This window comes from Macaca mulatta, chromosome 13, assembly GCF_049350105.2.
Source record: "Macaca mulatta isolate MMU2019108-1 chromosome 13, T2T-MMU8v2.0, whole genome shotgun sequence".
Classification (NCBI taxonomy): Eukaryota; Metazoa; Chordata; class Mammalia; order Primates; family Cercopithecidae; genus Macaca; species Macaca mulatta.
This window is the reverse complement of record NC_133418.1, coordinates 16,437,065-16,457,948: the sequence shown is the minus strand read 5'-3', so window position 1 is coordinate 16,457,948 and position 20,884 is coordinate 16,437,065. Positions and strand designations below refer to the sequence as shown.

The window sequence follows — 20,884 nt, the reverse complement described above, 5'->3', positions numbered from 1 at the left end:
GGGGTATGTATTATATATATCTACACACACACATATATTTATATATATACACACATTACCGTTGTAAATATACAATATATATTTATATATATACACACATATATATTTCTCCCTCTCTATATGTACATACAACCCACACATATATATGCACACACACATATATATGAAACACACACACACACACACACACACACACACACACACACACACACACTTCTACTGCCAAGCACAGAAAGTCAAAGCTAGGCAACATTTCTTTTAGTGTTCATGAAAAAATAGATGTGTTAGTTGAGAGCGTCCTTAAGTTGCCAGGGGAAAGACAGGATGGATTCACAAAGGGAGATAGTGTTTTTTTTTTTTTTTCTTTGTTTAATTCTTCAATTCGAAATAATCCAGACTTATGGAAAAGTTGCAAAAATAGTACGGAGAATTCCCATATACTCTTCCCTCAGATTCCCCAAACATTTCACCCCATTTGTACTTTCTCTCTCTGTGGATATAATTTTTTTCTCTTCTGAAATGTTTTAGAGAGGAAGGTAGAATGCAGGGCAGGGTGAAAGGTGGAAGGAGAGAGGTGGGTTGGGAGGCTTTTTTTTTTTTTTAACCTCCTGAGATGGAGTTTTGCTCTTGTCACCCAGGCTGGAGTGCAACGGCACGATCTCGGCTCACTGTAAACTCTGTCTTCTGAGTTCAAGTGATTCTCCTGCTTCAGCCTCCCGAATAGCTGGGAGTACAGGCACCCATCACCATGCTTGGTTAATGTTTTGTATTTTTAGTAGAGGGGTTTCACCATGTTGGCCAGGCTGGTCTTGAGCTCCTGACCTCTGATGATCCACCTGCCTTGGCCTACCAAAGTGCTTGGGATTACAGGCATGAGCCACTGTGCCTGGCGATTGGGAGGCTTTTGCAGTAACTCAAAGTGCTATGATGAGGGCTGGACCTGGTTGGAAATGATGAGGAAGGTGAGAAGTGGTTAGGTCTGGCATATATATTGAAAGGAGAGTTTAAATGGGTTGGATGACAAGAGAGAGAAAAAGAAGTTTTCAGGATGATGTCAAGGATTTTGGCCTGAGTAACTGGAAGACTAGAGATGCTGTTATTGGGATCGGGAAGACTATGGGAGGAGTGGGTTATAGCAGGGGGAATCAAATGTGTTTTTGGCATGCTAAATTTGAGGTCCAAAAAGAGATGTCAAGAAGTGTTGGCTGGTCGCGGTGGCTCACGCCTGTAATTACAGCACTTTGGGTGGCTGAGGTAGGCAGATCACCTGAGGTCAAGAGTTCGAGATCAGCCTGATAATTATTAAAATCGATCATTGATGTTTACTAATTAATCATATTATTGCTCCTAATACTGCAGGGGGTGTACACCTACCTGTGGTGGTGTTCCTAATATCCAGGGACAGAGAACATGATCTTAGTTTTAATATCGCAGTAGGTGTACACTCACCCTGTGATACTGATCCTAATATCCAGGGGGTAGAGTATGACATGACTCCCAACATAGCAATGAATGGACAGCCACCCGGTGACATTGCTCCTAATATTCATGGAAGAAGCACATGATATTACTCCCAATATCGCAGGGAGGGTACAGCTCTTCTGTGATATGGTTCCCAGTATCCGGATGGGGAGAGGATGATAATAGTTCCAGTATCGCAGGCTGTGTTCACCCGCCCTGTGATATTGTTATGAGTATCCTGGAAGGGATATGACTCCCCATAGAGCAGGAGGCGTACATCCAGCCTGGGATATTGTTCATAATATCCACGGAGAGGAGAGGCTGATATTACTCCCAATATGGTAGGGGGTGTACATCCACCCTGTGATATTCTTCTTAATATTCCAAGGCTGAGAGGTTGATATTACTCCCAGTATCGCAGACACCGTACACCCCCGTGTGATACTCTTCCTGATATCCAGAAGGGGAGAAGATGGTATTAATCCCCATATCGCAGGAGGTGAACACCCACTCTGATATCTTTCCTAGTATGCATGGGGAGAGGGGATAATATTATTCCCAATATTGCAGAAGATGTACACGCCCCCCCGTGATATTGTCCTTAATATTCCAAGGCACAGAAGACGATGTTACTCCCAATATCGCAGAAAGTGTACACCCCCCAGTGATGTTGTTCCCATGATCCAGGAGGGAAGAGGATGATATGACTTTCAACCCTTGCACCCTGCAATGCTCTCACCCTGCAACACCGACACCAGCTCAACCTGACATGGGAGCAGAGGTGCTGGCTGGGGGTGTTCATTGCTTCTCTTTTCTCCCTTGCCAGACTCAGTAGAGGAAGCTGAGACCGAACAGCCACAGGAACAAGGTGGGTTTTGCCAGTGGCTCAGGCTTCCTCTGGTTATGAGTTGGGCCTTGGGGTAATGCCGGGGGAGGGGACAGAGCTGAGTACAGTGGGCATTGGATGCGACAGTCACCCCTCTGTGGTGCGGGCTGGGGGCTTGGGGGACGTCGCCTGAGGTGGGCCTGAACCTCCCGTCTACTCTGGCACTGGAGGCTGTGGGGTCCCACACTTCTTCCAATGAACATGCTGACCCCCGCCTGGTCCCCGACCGAGGTGGGGCATCCTTTCCACTGCTGGGGCCCACACGTAGCTGTGGGTTCCTTTTTCATGACCTGGAGAAGCTGCAGCTTGCCCTGTGCTCTGCCTCAGAGATGGGAGGCCACACAGCCCTCAGCGGGGAGCAGAATTCAGAGCCTTAGATTGCAGGGGCCTCGACTGAGGTCCCTGAAGGGTCTGCTCCTTCCTGAGGGGCTGATTCAGGGAGGCCCTCCCGTCTCCCCTGTGCGACTCTGTCGCTTCCCCTCACACAGGGCCCGCATGTGGACAGCCTGGTGATGTGGATGCACCAAGGGCCCTTGGAAGTTCCCTGGGAATGGGATCCATCCCAGTACATTTGGGATGCAGGCACAAGGTCCCAGAGGAGGCCCGGGAAGCCAGTGGGGAAGGGAAGGCTGTTGTAGGTTTGCCTCGGGGAGGGGGTGGTTCCACTCTCTGCCAAAGTCTCTGGAGCAAAGGCACGTGGCTCTCCAGCTGCCCCGGAGGCCAGGGTAGTGGCTGGGAGGGGCTGTGTGCCTCTGCCGGGTGGGGGAGATTTCTTAGCTCATCTAGTGTAGTCAAGTCACATTTGCCTCTAAATCATATTTATTTATTTTTTTAATTCCAAGGCTTTACAGATGAATAAGGAGACAGTTTGTATTGAAAATAGTTTTTACATGTGAGCTTGAAACAGAGAGTCTGTTTAAATCTAGTTTTTTCCTTCCCAGTAATGCCTCCTTTCATCCCAGGTGTTCCAACAGGAAATGCGCTTGTTTGCTCACCTCTGGGAGGGGGCTTTGGCTAGGAATCCACCAAAGCCAGCAGACACCAGTGGGCTGCTGGAGCAGTCTGGCCTTGGTTAACCCTTTAGGAACTGTGGGCTTCAGGTTTTCAGACCATCCAAGGTGAAAGTGGCCACAGGGGCCTGGAAGCTTTCCCATCCTTCCTGCAGGGATGGTCCGTTTCCCTGCACGGAGCTGGGTACATGGGTACAACACCCCTGTCCTGTGCCGTCGGTGGCTTTACCAATTTTGCATAGCAGCTTTTGAGCTGATCCATAGCTCTGATTGGCTGTTGAGGATTTCATGGATTCCTGTACCCCACCGGGGGGCCCAACATGCTGACAAAAGTTACATTTGTAGTTGTTGTGCTGCATATACATGGGTCCAGTTAGAAGGCTTTGATTCTTTCTAAAGGGAAAGGCATCTCTGAGGGATCACTGAGCTGACATAGTCTCCTAAAACCATGCTGTGAGGTGGCGACAAAGCAGGACAGAAGGGTGATTTTGTAGGAGAGTCGGGCCACGGGCCTGCGTGTTCTGTGTGTCCCCGGAGTTCGTACGTGCTCCAGACCCCGGGTTTGCCTTGCGCATAATTCTCAAGGGCTCATGGCAAGCTGCGCCAGGGACACAGAGGACGGGGATGCGGGGATCCTGCCCCAAGTGGACCAAGGACTCACTGTTGGACTCTAATCTGTCTAGGTGTTTTTGTGACTTGCAGAAATACCTCCACCTTGCCTGGGCCTGGAGCCACAGGAGACCCTGCCGAAGGTGAAGAATGTTCTGGAACAATGCAAGACCTGCCCAGGCTGCCCCCAGGAGCCAGCGTCCTGGGGTCTCTGTGTAGCATCCAGCAACGTGAGCTTGCAGGACCCCGAGGAGCCCTCCTTCTGCTTGGAAGCTGAGGACAACTGGGAGGATCCAGAGGCCCTGAGATCACTGCTGCTGTTCCTGAACACCTCTGGATTCAAGGCCAGCTTCTGTGGCCTGTACAACGTGGCGCTGCCATGGCTGAGCAGCATGTTCAGCAGCTTTAGCGACGAGGAGGAGCTGACTGGGCGCCTGGCACAGGCCCCAGGGGCGGCCAAGAAAGGTGGCCTCCTCATGGCCCTGGCCAGGTTCTGCTTCCTCCTGGGGCGGCTGTGCAGCAGGAGGCTCAAGCTGTCCCAGGCCCGGGTGTACTTGGAGGAAACACTGGGGGTCCTGGAGGGCAGCTTTGGGGACCTGTTCCTGGTGGTGGCTGTGTACGCCAACCTGGCCAGCATTTACTGGAAGCAGAACCAGGAGAAGTGTACACAGGTGGTTCCCAAAGCCATGGCCCTGCTCCTGGGGACGCCCGGCCACATCTGCAGCACCGAGGCAGACGGGGAGCTCCTGCAGCTGGTGCTGCAGTGGGCGGTGGGTGGCCAGAGCCAGCAGGCCTAGGCCCGGGCCTGCTTCCTGCTGGCCAGGCACCACGTGCACCTCAAGCAGCCTGAGGAGGCCCTGCCCTTCCTAGAGCAGCTGTTGTTTTTGCACGGGGACTCGGGAGCCCCAGACGCTGCGTGGCTCTCAGACTGCTGCCTACTCCTGGCTGACATCTACAGCCGCGAGTGCCTGCCCCACCTGGTGCTGACCTGTGTCAAGGTGGCCTCATTGAGGACACAGGACTCGCTGGCTGGTTCGCTGAGGAACGTGAACCTGGTGCTCCAGAACGCCCTCCAGCCCCACAGCCTCCCCACCCAGACTTCCCACTACCTCAGGCGAGCGCTGGCCTCCCTAACCCCAGGCACAGGCCAGGCACTGCGCGGCCTTCTCCACGCCAGCCTGGCCCAGCCGTACAGCCACCATGGCTACCCCATGGCCCAGCCATCACCTTCATGACACAGTCGGTGGAAACCAGTGCTGTTGCCGGAGTCCGTGCCATCGTGGACCCCCTGGTGGCCCTGGCCTGGCTGCATGTGCTTCATGGGCAGAGCCTGGTGGCCCTGAACATCCTGCAGTCTGTCCAGGATGCAGTGGTAGTCAGCGAGGACCAGGAGGGTGTGATTGCCAACATTGGTGGCCGTGGCTCTGAAGAGGACGGGACGGACGAGGCAGGCAGCCGAGGGCTACTACCACGCCCTATGGGTGGCTTGGGACCTGGGCCAGCGGAGGAACCAGGCAGTGTTGCTGGTCAACTTTGGCACCTTGTGCCTGCACGCGGGTGCCAGCAGGCTGGCCCAGCACTACCTCCTGGAGGCTGTACGTCTGTTCTCGAGGCTTCCCCGTGGGGAGTGTGGCCGGGACTTCACCCACATACTCCTGGGCTACCTCTTCACCCGCCAGGACCCGGCCCAGCAGTGCAAGGGCTACTACGAGTGGGCCCTTCTGGTCGCCGTGGAGATGGACCACGTGGAGAGTGAGTGCCCCATTTCCTCCTGTGCGCCTTCTGGGACCACTTGGGTCAGGGCACACCTAGGGTTTGTGATTCGGAAACAAGTGGTGGTTTTTCCACCATCGAAAGTGCTGAGTCATGGCCAGCAGCAGATGTTGGCAAACGCCCTGGAGACAGGCCGTTCCCATGCAGGGCCAGGCCCTCTGTGCCCTACTGAAGCAGCCAGTTCTTCCTGGTTTGCCCAGGGACCATCCTGCCTTGAGCATGGAAAGTCCTGCATGCTGGGAATCCCTAGACATAACCCTGGGATCAAGGCATGTTGTGCTGAGCTGGGACTTGGGGCCCCTCCATGAGCCAGGCCCTGAACGCCAGTTCTTGTGCCTGTGTTTGCTTGGAATCTCGGCAGCCCTGTGTACCGGTCATCCCACTTCACAGAGGACACGGGGCGGGTGATTGCCCAAAGCCACAGAGCAGTTCACGCAAAAGCAGCTTGTGCTGAGTGTGCCAGGCCACACCCACAAATGGGGCTTGTGGGGTCCTCGGGAGGGAGGTGCTGAGCGTGGGAATGTGAGCTTCAGGCCAGAGAAGCCACAAAAGGGTGAGTGGCGTGATGGCGGGGCAGCACTTGGCCCCGGATGAGGGAAGCCTCTTTAGTCTGGGACCAGAGGGTTGAGAGGATTTAGTCAAGTAATAGGTGTGGATGAGGGGCTGGTGGTGTAGCCTGTGTGAAGGCCCAGGGGTGAGAGAGTGGGGGTGAGTCAGCGAGGATGGGTGGGGTTTGAGTGGTGGTGAGTGAGCGGGAGTGTGAGTGGGGATGAGTGGGGTGTGAGTGGGGGTGAGTGAGCGGGAGTGTGAGTGGGGTGTGAGTGGGGGTGAGTGAACGGGAGTGGGAGCGGGGATGAGTGGGGTGTGAGTGGGGGTGAGTGAGCAGGGCTTATGCAGGGAGGTGCAGAGTTGGGAGTAGGTGGGCTGGGTGCTGGATAGTGAGAAGCTCTTCTGGAGAGCTAAGCAGGGTCTGGGGCCTCAGGCTGTGGCTTGGCCTTTTCCCCAAGAGCACTGGGGAGCCATGGAGTGCTATCGAACAGTCAGTGCAGACCGAGCAGTGAACGGACAGTAGGTGGGCAGGGCTGTCCGAAATGTAGGTCGCAGAGAATAGATGAGGAAGTTGAGTGCAGGGAAATGGCTGACACAAGGGATACTGTTGACTCCCCTCTGCCTTGCAGCGCTTTGTCATGGCATAGTGAGACTACTCAGAGGTGCCTCCTGTGGCCTGGACCAGAGCTCCAGGGGCTGTGCCCAAATCTGAATGTGCTCATTTCCCAGCACAGGCCTGGCACCCACTCTTGGCCCTAGGAGGGATGAGATTTTGGAAAGGACCGTGTGAAGGGGCCCCGGTCCCACACATCTGCCCAAGGAGGGTTGGGGGGTTCAGACCCAGGCTTCTTCCCCAGGGGCATTCTGTGACTGGAAGAAGACCCTCCAGGAACCCAGCGCCCCAGCCCCCGCTGCAGCCTCCGGTGGCTCCTGGCACAATAGCCTGTGGCACCTCCTCCTACGAGGCCCTCCCCTGGGTGCTGGGGGATTCAGACTTGGAAATGCAGGCCAGGGAACGGGGATCATGCTTCCCTGTCTCCCCACCCTGCGCTGAACGGTCGAGGAGACCGAGGGCGGGGCTGACACCCCACATGCTTCCTTGGGGTCATTTTTGAGTCACTTTCGGTAGTTTGTGTCCTTCTAAGAGTTTGGCTGTTGTGTCTAGATGGTCTGGTTTCTTGGTGTACAATTGTTCGTAGTGTTTTGATGGAATCCTTTTATTTCTGTCAGGTCGGCAATAATGTTTCCTCTTTCATTTCTGATTTTAGAAACTTGGGTTTGTAATTGTTTATTTATTTTTATTAGAGATGGGGTCTTATCATGTTCTCCCAGGGGGGTCTTGAATGCTGGCCTCAGCGATCCTTCCCCCTCGGTCTCACAAAGTGCTGGGATGACAGGCGTGAGCCATGGTGCTCAGTCTCTGATTTTAGTCGTTTGTGCCCCATCTTTCTTTTCTTGGTCAGTCTGGTGAAAGATTTGTCAATTTTGTTATTATTTTCAAAAAACCCACTTTTGGTTCTGTTGATTATCTCTTTTGTTTTTCCATTCTCTGTATTTTTACTTCCCATTTCCACTCTCACGTTTATTATTTTCTTCCTTTTATTCACTTTGGGTTTAGTTCATTTTCTAGTTTCTCAAGGTGGAAAGTTAGGCTTTTGATTTGAGATTTTTCTTCTTTCTTTGAATGTAGACATTTACAGTTATAAATTTCCCTTTCAGCACTGCCTTAGCTACATCTTGGTGTTTTTGATACACTGTGCTATTTTTTTTCTTTTTAAAGTTTTGCTCTATTGCCCAGGCTGGGTTGCAGTGGTGCAATCTTGGCTCACTGCAACTTCTACCCAGGTTCAAGTCATTCTCATGCCTCAGCCTCCTGAGTAGCTGGAATTACAGATGTGCACCACCACACCCGGCTAATTTTTGTATTTTTTTTATAGAGACAGAGTTTCACCATGTTTCCCAGGCTGATCTCAAACTCCTGGACTCAAGCGATCCTCCCGCCTCGGCCTCCCACAGTGCTGGGATGAGAGGCGTGAGCCACCGTGCTGGCCCGGGCTGTGCATTTGTTTGTATTCTTTTCAAATTAATTTTCAGTTTCCCTGATGGTCTCTTCTTTGACTCACTGGTTGTTTAGGAGTGTGTAGTTTCCACATATTTTTGAATTTCCCACGTTTCCTTCACTGTCGATTTCCAGTTTCGTGCCAGTACAGCTGAAGAACACCTCTGCTTTGGTCTCGGTCCTTCTCCCTTCACCGAGGCTCATTTTGTGGCCTGGCACATGGTCTGTCATGGGCAATGTCCCATGGGCGCTCAAGAGGACTGTGTATTCAGCTGTTGTTGGGGGGCGTGTGTGACAGATGTCCATTTGGCGTACCTGGTTTCCAGTGTTAATCTTCGGAATGTTTCTGACACTAGAAAATCAGAAGCTTTCCACCGTTCCCAGCGCCCTGGCTTTGGGAGAGGCCAGCGAGCCTGTGGGTTTGGAGCCTGGTTGCATGAGAGAAGCATGTGTGGAAATGCCAGGGGCCGGCTTTGAACCCCATTCCCCCAACATGATGCCATGTGTGGCAGACATGACGCTTGGCTTTGCTCTCTCAGGGTTCCATCTGCGACAGGGGCTACTTGTGCCCCTGGTCTCATCATCTCAGGCTGAAGACGGCCCTGGTCCTGGCCAGAGGGGCTTTGTGAAGCAGAAATAGATGGCCTGGTGCAGGGGCCGAGCCTGGCCAGGACCTTGGCCCTGGGAGTTGTAAAGAAGGCCAGCCTGTACCATGAACATGTGCACCAAGCTGTGCCCATGTCACGGTGTGCTCGGCGCCTGCCCTTGCACAGGTGCATGGCCTGTCTGAGCCCAGGCTCCCCGCCTATGGGGCCCAGGTTCACAGAGGTGTGAAAGAGACAAGCACAGAGCAGGGGCCTCCGAACCCAGCCAGCCTCGCTTCGATGCTGGGAGGCTGACGTCTTCCATTTTGTCTTCTGCCCAGGCCAGCTGCGGGCCGTCCAGCGGCTGTGCTACTTCTACAGCGTCGTCATGCCCAGCGAGACCCAGTGTGTCATCTACCACGAGTTCCAGCTCTCCCTTGCCCGCAAGGTGGCCGACAAGGTGCTGGAGGGGGCAGCTCCTGGAGACCACCAGTCAGTTCTACCGGTCCCTGGGCACCGAGCGGTGAGGGCTGGCTTTGCAGTGGTGGGGGTGTGGAGGGGGGCAAGGGGGTTGAGGGGGCTGGGAGGGGGGCACAGGGAAGCTGGCCCAGGGCCTCCTCAGCCCCTTTCCTTTGGATCATTTGGTTCCTTGGCATCAGATGCTTTGAGCTGGTGGGTCTGGGGTCGTCCCAGGGCTGCTGCTGGCTTGTGAGTCCCAGCTTGAGTCTCCCTTGTTGGGTCAAAGGTCATCTCAACCCCAGCAGAGACAGTACATGCACACTGGGCTGTTCTTCCTACTATGGTGGCCTTTGTCATCTGACCTCTGCCTGCCCCGAGTCTTCACTCCTGGCCTTCATCTGTCCCCTTAAATGTGACCACAGCAGCCACCTGTGGCTTCTCTCCCACAGATGACAGAGCCAATTGTGTCACCTGCTTCCCTGGGGCAGGGTTTCAAGGTCTCACGTCCCATATGTGGCCCACTGGTCTTCCCCCGAGCATGCTGACCTGGTGGGGTAACCATGGCCCTGGCCACCCCACCCACAGGGCCTGGTGACATTGCTGCAGTCACAGCCCCTCAAGTGTTGGACTTACTGAGAGAGCAGGGAAGGGGCCAGATTCCATGGGGACCCGGGAGACTGGCTCCAGTCTTGGCCTCAGGTTCACAGAAGGAAAATGGGCCAGTGTGCTAGAGCCATGCTTCTCAAAGTGTAGTCCCTGGACCAGCAGAGCAGCATCCATGTCACCTAGGAGCTTGTGGCAAGTGGGAGTTCTAGGGCCTGCCCCAGGCCTGTGGAGCCGGAAGCTCTAGGGGCAGGGCCAGCAAGCTATAAGGACAGTCCTCCGGGTGACTCTGATGCCTGCACACCTTGAGAACCATCGGCCTAGATAGCCTCTGAACACTAACGGCTCCTGGTGCGTCTGGAGAAGACACAGGCCATGTCTGGGAGGCAGGGGAGATGGACGAGCACACTCCTCCTGCCACAGGGCAGCATGATGCTCGATTCCCTCAGAAGGATATCCTTCATCTTTTCCATGCCGTGTGTGTTCACCCTGGCCCTCCCAGCAGCCTGGGAAGGGCAGAACACTGCACACACAAGAGGGCCGTTCCCAGTCCCCACATGCCAGATTCATCTGTCACCAGACCCACGGGAGGAGGCAGACTGGTTCCAGGAGGATGAGAGCCCTTGTTCTGACACCTGTGTCTGATTCCAGTGATTCCAGGGCCTACAAATCCGCTCTGGACTACACCAAACGAAGTCTGGGAATTTTCATTGACCTCCAGAAGAGAAGGAGGCGCATGCCTGGCTGCAAGCAGGGAAGATCTATTACCTCCTGCAGCAGAGCGAGCTGGTAGACCTGTACATCCAGGTGACTGGCAAGGGATGCAGGAGGGCCCCTGTGCTGTTCACTCTCTGTCCATCCACCCATCCACTCATCCTTCCATCATCTATTTACCTGTTCATCCTTCCATCCATCCATCATCCATCCATCTGTCCTTTCATCCATCCATCATTCATCCATCCTTTTATCATCCATCTATTCACCTGTCTATCCATCCATTCATCGTTCCGTCATCTATCTGTTTACCTGTTCATCCTTCCATCCATCCACCAACTATCCATCCATCCATTCTTCCATCATCTTCCCATACACCTGTGGGTCCTTCCATCCATCCATCCATCCATCCTTCCATCATCCATCCATTCACCTGTTCGTCTTTCCTCGCATCCATCAGGCATCCATCCATCATCTATCCATCTTTTTATCCAGCTATTCACCTGTTCGTCCATCCATCCATCCTTCCATCTATCTTTCTGTCATCGATCCAACTGTTCATCCATCATTCATTAATCTGTTCACTTGTTCATCTATCCATTCACCTGTTTGTCCATCCATCCATCCTTTCATCCATCCTTCCATTATCCATCCATTCAGCTGTTCATCCTTCTATCCATCCAACCATCTTCCATCCATCCATGATCCATCCATTCACCTGTCCATCCATTCACCTGTCCATTTATTCATTCATCATTCATCTTTTTATCATCCATTCATTCACCTGTCCATCCATCCATTCATTCACCTGTTCATTCATCCATTCACCTGTTCATCCATGCCTCCATCCATCCTTCCATCATCCATCCATTCACCTCTTCATTCTTCCATCCATTCATCCTTTCATCATCTATCTACTCACCTGCTCATCCTTCCATCCATCCATCCTTTCATTATCTGTCCATTCACCTGTTCATACATCCCTCCATCCATCTTCCATCCATCCTTCCCTCATCCATCCATTTACCTGTTCATTCTTCCATCATCCATCCTTCCACCATCCATCCTTCCATCATCTATCCACTCGCCTGCTCATCCTTCCATCCATCCATCCACCCATCCATCATCCATCCATTCACCTGTTCATCCTTCCATTCATCCATCCATCATCCACTCATCCATCCATCATTCATCCATTCTTTTATCGTTCATCCATTCAGCAACCATCCATCCACCTGTTCGTCCGTCCATCCGTTCATCCATCCATCCTTCCATCATCCATCCATTCACCTGTTTGTCCTTCCATCCATCCATCATTCATCCATCCATCATTCATCCATCCATTTATCCATTCGTCCATATATCCATCAATCTATCATCCATCCATCCTTCCCTCATCCATCTACTCACCTCCTGTTCATCCTTCCATCATTCATCCATTCATCTATTCATCCTTCCATCGATCCATCCGTCCATTTATCCATCCATCCATTTATCCAACCATTCATCCATCATCCATCCCAGTGTCCATTCATCCATCCATCATTCATCCATCCTTTTATCATCCATCCATTCACCCGTGTATCCATTCACTTTTTCATGTGTACATCCATCCATCCATTCATCCTTCCATCATCCATCCATCCATCCTTCCATCATCCATCCACTCACCTCCTGTTCATCCTTCCATCCATCCATCATTCATCCATCTATCCATCCATCCATCCATCCTTCCATCATCCATCCATTCATCTGTTCATGCTTCCATCCATCCATCCATCCATCATCCATCTATCTATTCATTCATCCATCCATTTATCCATCCATTCACCCGTCTATCCATCCATTCATCTGTTCATCTATCCATCCGTCCATTCATCCTTCCATCATCCATCCATTCACCTGTTCATCCTTCCATCCATCCATCATCCATCCTTTCACCCATCCATCCAGCTGTTCGTCCATTCATCCATCCATCATTCATCCATCTACCCACCAATCTACCTATTAATCCATCCCTGCATTCATCTATCTCTCCATTTGTTTATCCATACATTCGTCTATCCACCATCTATCCATCCACATGTACATACATCATCTACCCTCCACCCATCCATACGTTGTCTATCCACGCATACATACATACATACACACATCATTCCACCCACCCATCCATCCATCCATCCATCCAAGCATTAATCTATCCACACACCCATTCATCCATCCATGTGTCTACATCTCCTCATCCATTCATCCATCCACCCACTCATTCCTAAGCCACTGCTGAGCACCTGTTGTGTGCCTTTTCCCTTCCTCCAACTGGTTCCCTCACATCCTCCCCCGGTGGCCAGCATCTTCTCCCTGAGGGCAGAGGCGCGGCCCCTCACAGTGCACAGCACCTGCTGGTATACAGCACATGCTCAAATAATGTGACCACTCAATTAACACACAGAAGAACTTGCTCCAAGCCACATGTGGCACATCTACTTACAAAATGAATCTATCATAGTGGCTCTTTTCAGAGGCTTTCCCAAACACAGTGTGATCTGGAACAAATTGTGAAGCCCACGAGACTGATGAAGCTTTCATTATTGAGCACCTGCTGTATACCTCCTTGAGCTGAGGAGAGGGATGAAGAGCTTATGGCCAAGAGGGGACCAGGCCCACCCACAAACACTGCTGATGTGGCAGGGATGTGGCAACGCAGAAAGGAGCCAGGGGCTGGGCTCCCAGCAATCTGGGGGCCACGGAGACTGGTTTGAGTGCAGGGGGAGTGGGCTAGGGCTAGCCCTGGTGGTAGGATTCACAGGTGTCGGGCTCCTGGGCTGCAGCTGCTCAGTCACTTCCTAGCACTCAGGAGCATCAGTTCATTGTCCTCATGCCAGTGGTGGGGGCAGCCCTCATGCACAGGTTCTGAAAAATGCTCAAGTGTACCTGTACTGTGGGAGAGGAAGGAGCCTGGCAAAGATGCGCATAGCCACCTCGCCAGGTGTGAGTCTTGAGGGAACTTCTGTCTCCTCTCAGGTGGCTCAGAATGTGGACATGTACACAGGCGACCCCAACCTGGGGCTGGAGCTGTTTGAGGCAGCTGGAGACATCTTCTTCAATGGGGCCTGGGAGCGGGAGGAAGGCCTGTCCTTCTACCGGGTGAGCTGGCCTGTGGGCTGATGTGGGTGGGCCTCAGTGGGGCACCTGGAGGGCTGAGGCACAGGTGTGGCAGGGTAGAGGCCTCCCAAATGGAAGCAGGGCCACCCATGCACATGATGAGTTTCCAAGTGGTCTGACCGGGAATGATATTGACCATGCCCCTGCCTGGGACAAACTCTCGGGGCCTGGACGTGATAATGGCTCTACCCTTGTACCTGATGACCTCAAGCAACCATGAGTGGGAAGTCCTGTCCCCATCTTCCAGATGAGGAAACTGAGGCTCAGAGAGGCACAGGGACATGTCAAAGGACACACAGCATATCAGTGGGAGGCCCAGGTCTGCACGCACCCCGAAGTGGGATGGCTTCTCCCTTCCTCTGAGCTCACGGTGTGGCTCAGCCCTGGGCACAGATCAATGTGGTGTTTTTAGAGCAGAGAGGAGTACTGGCTCCCCCCAGTCAGACCTCCGGTGCCCAGGTGGGAGAGGCTGGTCTGCGGCTATCGGGTGTAGCTGGATGGGCCTCAGGTGACTCTTCAGCCCCCAACTTGGATGTCTGAACTGTGTGTTATCCCAGAGCACAGAGCTGTGTCGAGGTGCAGGGGTAGCTGGGGTGTGGGAAGCTCCAAGCACGTGTTTGAGCTCTGAGGAGGGCGCTGGGCAAGGTGGGTGCTGCGGGAAACCTGACCCCACCTGCCTGTGTGGTAGGACCGGGCCCTGCCCCGGCAGTGACTACGGGCATCCGCAAGGTGGAGCTGCAGCTACAGCTGTGCAACAAGCTGGTGTCACTGCTGGCCACACTGGAGGAGCCCCAGGAGGACTTGGAGTTTGCTTACATGGCCCTAGCACTCAGGATCACTCTGGGTAAGTCCCCTGAGCCCCCGCCCTGCCAGGACCCACACTTTGCCAGAGCCCAGCCTCCAGGTCTGCAGGCCAGGAGTTGAAACAGCTGCTGGATTTTCCTGGTCTCCTGTCCAGGCAGGCAGATCTGCCCAACTGGCTTCCCCGTCCGGCTGTGGGGCACAGCCCGAGGTCTCTCACGCAGTGCAGAGCTCCCTGCCTGACTGAGCTCTGCTTCCTGTGCCTGTTCCCGCTGCTGACCACAAGGGCCGTCCAGTGTGCCCTCTGCCTTCCAGACATGCCAGGCATCTCGTTGGTCCCTGTATGTGCCAGACTGAGTGGCACATTCCCTTTCTCTTGTGCCCTTCCCACCCTCATCAACCACACGGTTCTCTGGCTGATAAAATCCCAGTTCCCCTTCCAGCAGTCTGCCCCTTAAGGCCGTGCATCCCTTGGTGCTGTGCCAGGGTTGTCTGTCCCCCTCCAGAGACAGGGAACCCTAGGCAGGCCACATGCCCCAGCGCCTTGTGCCCCGTGGCCCAGTACATAGTAGGTATGCAGCTGACTCCCCAAGGTAGGGGGCTCTGATCATGACACACCCAGGAGGAGTCGGATGTCACGTCTGTGGGTTGCCTGGAGCCGGGGAGCCCGGGAGCACCTGCACTGCATGGCTTTTGGGCTCCCCTGGTTAAAACCAGTGAGCAAAGGCAGGTGGCTATGTGTAGGCACAGAACTGGGCCATCCAAGTCCGACTTTGCCAAAGCCTCTCAGTAGACAGGGGCAGGCCTTATTAGTTCTGCTTTGCAGATGGGAAAGTGAGTCTGGGAACCTGGAAGGGAATGGCCAGAGCTGCCCGGGTGACCACAGGTGCCTGGAGACAAGCCAGGTGTGCTGCCTGGGATCTGTATACCTGCTCCTGAGGGACCTGTGCCCTCCCTGCCCCAGGGAGCCACATCCTCACACCTGCCCCTTTGGCCTGCACCCCAGGGGACCGGCTGAACGAACGCGTGGCCTACCACCGGCTGGCCGCCCTGCACCACCGGCTGGACCATGGCAAGCTGGCGGAGCACTTCTACCTCAAGGCCGTTTAGCTCTGCAACTCGCCGCTGGAGTTCGACGAGGAGACCCTCTACTACGTGAAGGTGTACCTGGTGCTCGGTGACATCATCTTCTACGACCTGAAGGTGGGTGGGGAGGAGCAGGGCTCGGGGTGTTCCTGGCCCCCTTGGAGTGGGATCTCCACCCAGACCCCAGAGGCCTGGGTTCCAGCCTTTCTTAGGAATGGCCCAGTGGCCTCCCTCGAGCTCTACACCCAGCTGGAGGAGCCGGCAAGGTTAGCAGGTAAAACCCAGCTCCCCAGATGGCCAGGCCCCACCCTCAACTCAGTCTCAGCCAGGGAGGCTGCCACATGAGTGGGCAATGGTGGCCTCTGGGTAAAGAAGGGGGATTGTAGTCAGGGGGCCCTCCTGGAGGAGGTGACACCAAAGCTGAGTCTTGACAGTCAAGTGTCAAGGTGCATTTAACAAAGAAAACAGGGTTGGGAGAGTGACATTTCAGAGGACGGCATCATCCTCACATTGAATCCACGTTGCAAGATCCAACCCAAATCCTGGCGCCTCCTCTAGGAAGCCTGCCCAGGGTGCCAGCCTGCACTGAGCAACTCCTTCCTGGAGTCCCGAGACACCTTGAATCTTCACATCACCCAGGAAGGGTGGGGTGGGACCAGTGTCTTACCATTGGGTTCACAGACAGGGAAACCCCAGCTCAGGGCAGGTGCAGTGGGGCGGGGCCCCAGCCAGCCAGGCTGAGGCCTTGTTCGGTCGGGTGTGTCTCGAGGGGAGGTGCTGTGCTCCCTCTGCCCCCAGCCCTGTAGGGGTGGAGAGCTGAGATTGGCATACTGAGACCTGTGGTGTCTCCACCCATCTGCCCAGCAGGCACCGCCCCTCCTTAGCATCACACCAGCCTCGTGTCAGTGCTCCTTACGGGCTGAGGGGCCAGGGCACTCCAGTCCAGGGACCGAGATCTTGGGGGCCTTAGAACAACATGGGGAGCTGGGGCAGCCCTAAGACCCTGCCCCGTATACCCCACCGCAGGCCTGGGGCTGCCCGGGAGGCCCCCGCCCAGTACTGGCGACACCTGGTGGTCAGACGTGGTTTCTGTGGCCTCCCAAGTCCCAGCCAGACAGGGAGGTGCCAAGTATCAGGCCCAGGGGAACGCTGCTCACCGCTCAGGGGCACGCCGGGGACCCAGGGGGACGGACCTCCCAGAAGAGGCCTTTATCTCTCTTGGTCAAGCCTGCCGCCCACTCAGCCCGTCCAGGAGAAAGGAAAGCGCCAAGTAGTACCTGAGAGACCAAAGTCGACGGTTGGGGTCGAGGGACAGAGGCCTCCTTCACCTCCTTCCCATGCACAGCCCTCCTTCCCATGCACAGCCCTCCTTCCCATGCACAGTCCTCCTTCCTATGCACAACCGTCCTTCCCATGCACAGCCCTCCTTCCCATGCACAGTCCTCCTTCCCATGCACAGTCCTCCTTCCCATGCACAGCCCTCCTTCCTATGCACAACCCTCCTTCCCATGCACAGCTCTCCTTCCCATGCACAACCCTCCTTCCCATGCACAGTCCTCCTTCCCATGCACAGTCCTCCTTCCCATGCACAGCCCTCGTTCCCATGCACAGTCCTCCTTCCCATGCACAGTCCTCCTTCCCAAGCACAGTCCTCCTTCCCATGCACAGCCCTTCTTCCCATGCACAGTCCTCCTTCCCATGCACAGTCCTCCTTCCCATGCACAGTCCTCCTTCCCATGCACAACCCTCCTTCCCATGCACAACCCTCATTCCCATGCACAGTCCTCCTTCCCATGCACAGCCCTCCTTCCCATGCACAACCCTCCTTCCCATGCACAGTCCTCCTTCCCATGCACAGTCCTCCTTCCCATGCACAACCCTCCTTCCCATGCACAGCCCTCCTTCCCATGCACAGTCCTCCTTCCCATGCACAGTCCTCCTTCCCATGCACAGCCCTCCTTCCCATGCACAACCCTCCTTCCCATGCACAGCCCTCCTTCCCATGCACAGCCCTCCTTCCCATGCACAGCCCTCCTTCCCATGCACAGCCCTCTGGGCCTCATCGTGACTATGCTGTCAGCACAGGCCAGCTTCCCAGAGGGAGGCCCCCTTGGAATTCCCCAAGGGCGGCTGTCTTTCCAAGGCTACACCCTCTTCCTTGTATAGGAGGCTCTGGACCCAGGGCCCAGAGGAGTGGGAGAAAAAGCCAGGCTTGATGGGACCTGGAAGGCTGGCAGAGAAGCAGGGGTAAATGAGCATCTTTGCCAATTGCCTCTAAAATGGGGTCCCCTGGAGTCTACACATGAGAGTGAGCCCTGGAATAGGGTGGATTAAGTGTTCACTGGCTCACGCTGTCACTCACTAGCTGCAGCACACACTACAGGCACATGGAAATGCACACGCAAATGCACACAGGCACACGCACACGCACACAGGCGCGCACACACAGACATGCACACACAGACATGCACACACAGGCACACACACAGGGACATGCACGCACAGGAACACAAACACGCACATTCACATGCACAGGCACACGCAGAGACATATGTATTGCCTGGCTCCTTCCTGTTTAGTTGGGAAGCCCCCACCCCTTCAGGAAGCCCCCACCCCTTCAGGAAGCCTTTGCCTTCCACCCCCGGCTGAGTCTGGGGCCTCCTGGGCTTCCCTCTGCCACAGCCCGGGCCACCCTGTGTGGTCAGTGTTCACTCCCAGGTCCCTCAGACTGGAAGCAAGGACGTTAGGCTCAACCATGCACCCAGCACAGAGTCCAGTGTTCGGCTGGGCCAGGGGGCATTGGATGAGCAGTGGCGGTGACTCGGGGCCTTCTCACACCCCTGCTCCGTGTGTGGGGCGGGGCAGTGAGGGAATGGACTGCGGCATCTTGGACTTTGTCATTGGCCCTGGGAGCCATCTTGAGATGGTAAAGAGGGACAGGCAACGCATGGGTCTTAGAGAGGTCCCTTGGGTGACCGCCATGTGGAGGAGGTGCCTGGGGAGAAGCCGGGTGGGGGATGGGAGGGTGAAGGAGGAGGTCTGGGAGGCGGCATCCCAACCCAGGGATGGTGAGTTTGAGCCAAAGACGCATTGACAATGGGAGTGGATGTCTGGGGAGTCACGCTCCGTGGATATTTCAGGGAACATTGCCAGAGAGGACACCTGTGAGATGGTTTTGTACCTGGCCTGGCCCGTGGAGGGCCTGGAAATGGTCAGCATGGACAGGGGCCAGAGGGGAGCCTGGGTCACTCAACACCGTGCCCCTGCTGTGGCTTGGAGCCACGGGTCCTGCATGGAACTCTCAGAGCAGGCAGGATCTGCCCTGACCTCAGCCCATGGGGAAAGCAGCCACTGCCTGCAGAGAGGGTGGCACTGGGGCAGGAGGCTTGGGGTGAGTGGGGCGTAGGGACAGTCAGGAAGGCTTCCAGGAGTGTCAGGGTCATCCCCACCTCCTGCAGCTGAGACCACAGCAGTGTCACAGGCTTCGGGGCTCCTGGGGCGAGCCAGCATCGGAAGGACATGTGGAATGACCGGGAGACAGGAACGGCCTCTGGGAAGACGGGTTCCGAGTCCCCCTTTTGCTGACCATGACCTGTCCCCTTCAGGACCCGTTTGATGCAGCCGGGTACTACCAGCTGGCACTGGCAGCCGCCGTGGACCTGGGCAACAAGAAGGCACAGCTGAAGATCTACACGCGGCCAGCCACCATCTCCCACAACTTCCTCCTGGACTGCGAGAAGTGGCTCTTCTTCTACCAGAAGGCCAGGACCTTCGCCACAGAGCTCAGCGTCCACAGGGTCAACCTACCTCCTCTGCCACTCTGCGGGTGGGCCCCCTGGTTGGCCTCCAGCCACCCTCGCTGAGGACAGTATCCGAGGGAGTGGGTTTTGTGCAAGGAGGATGATCTCCTGCCTCTCCTGGTGTCTCCCGTAGCTCATTTTCTGGGTAATGGAAGCATAAAAGCAGGGTTCAAATAGCAATAAATGTTTTTTTTTTTTTTTTGCAAAAACATACCAAAGTCCCCATGGCATCCTTCCCTGTGTGCTTCCTGGGCTGTGTCTAGGGGCCAGCTCCTTCCCTGGTGGCAGCCCTCTGATCTTGGGGATGAGAAGGACCGTGAGTCCAACAGACCTGGGCCAGGTCACCATGAGCCTCGGTTTCCTCGGCGGCCAGAGGGGAGATGGTGATTGAACTCTGGGCAGCTCCCTGCTCTCCCTGCTCAGAGTTCTTGCTGTAGGTCTCATGCCACCCTTGCCTTTAACCTTCAGGCCACTGTGCCCGGATGTGGGAGCTGCTAGTGTCCCTGTTCGCCATTGAAGAAATAGAGGCACAGAGAGGTTAGGTGTCTGGCCCACCGTCACACAGCAGGTAGAGGCGGACACGCAGAGCGCAGTACACTGACCACCACACCACCCTGCCAGCCTGCAGCCAGGAAGGTGTCCCCCATTAGGACCCAAGGTCAGCTCCTGGACCTCTCTCGTGGTGTCAGGAGAGCCGCAGGCCAGTGAGGGTGGCCCCGGGGATCCCTCACTCAGTGTCCTTTGCTCCCAGACTTGGTTGGGCCGAGCCTGGCCAGTCCCACCTCTGGCCACTGGTCAGCCCTGCGGGAAGTGAGATGCAGGGATCTCCGCCTGTGTAGACCCTGCTACCCAGTATTGAAAGCCTTATCTGGGCTGCCCCCCAGCTGTCCCCACCCACCCCCTCCCCTTCCGGACCCCGGCCCTCATCCCAGTCCCAGGAATCCCAGGTTTTCCTTCTTGGAATCTCTTGGCCCCAGGGAATACAGTTCACACGGTCTCGTTGCCAGTTTACGCAAGGAAACTGACGTTCAGAGACTGTGGGTGTCCCACGTGATTCTCACATACACTGCACTCTCCCAGACCCCTCTTTTAAACACTTTAAATGAGGTGATTTTCACATCACATGCAATTAACTATTTCCACGCAAATAATGTGGTGGCATTTGTACATTCACAGTCCTGTGCAATCACCCACGCCATCTAGTTTCAAAATGTATTCATCTCCCCAGAAGAAACCTCCCATCCTCACTAAGCAGTTACCCCTCCTTGGTATCCCCCAAGCCCCTCGTTTAATGGAAGGAGAAGCTGAGGCCCGGAGAGAGACTT

The 20,884-nt window shown here is 55.1% G+C and overlaps 1 pseudogene; it reads left to right on the top strand.

Annotated features, from left to right (window-relative positions):
* LOC114675866 (SH3 domain and tetratricopeptide repeat-containing protein 1-like) overlaps positions 1 to 19,743 on the top strand; it is a 29,497-nt pseudogene extending 9,754 nt beyond the window's left edge.
* Positions 19,744 to 20,884: the final 1,141 nt, after the last annotated feature.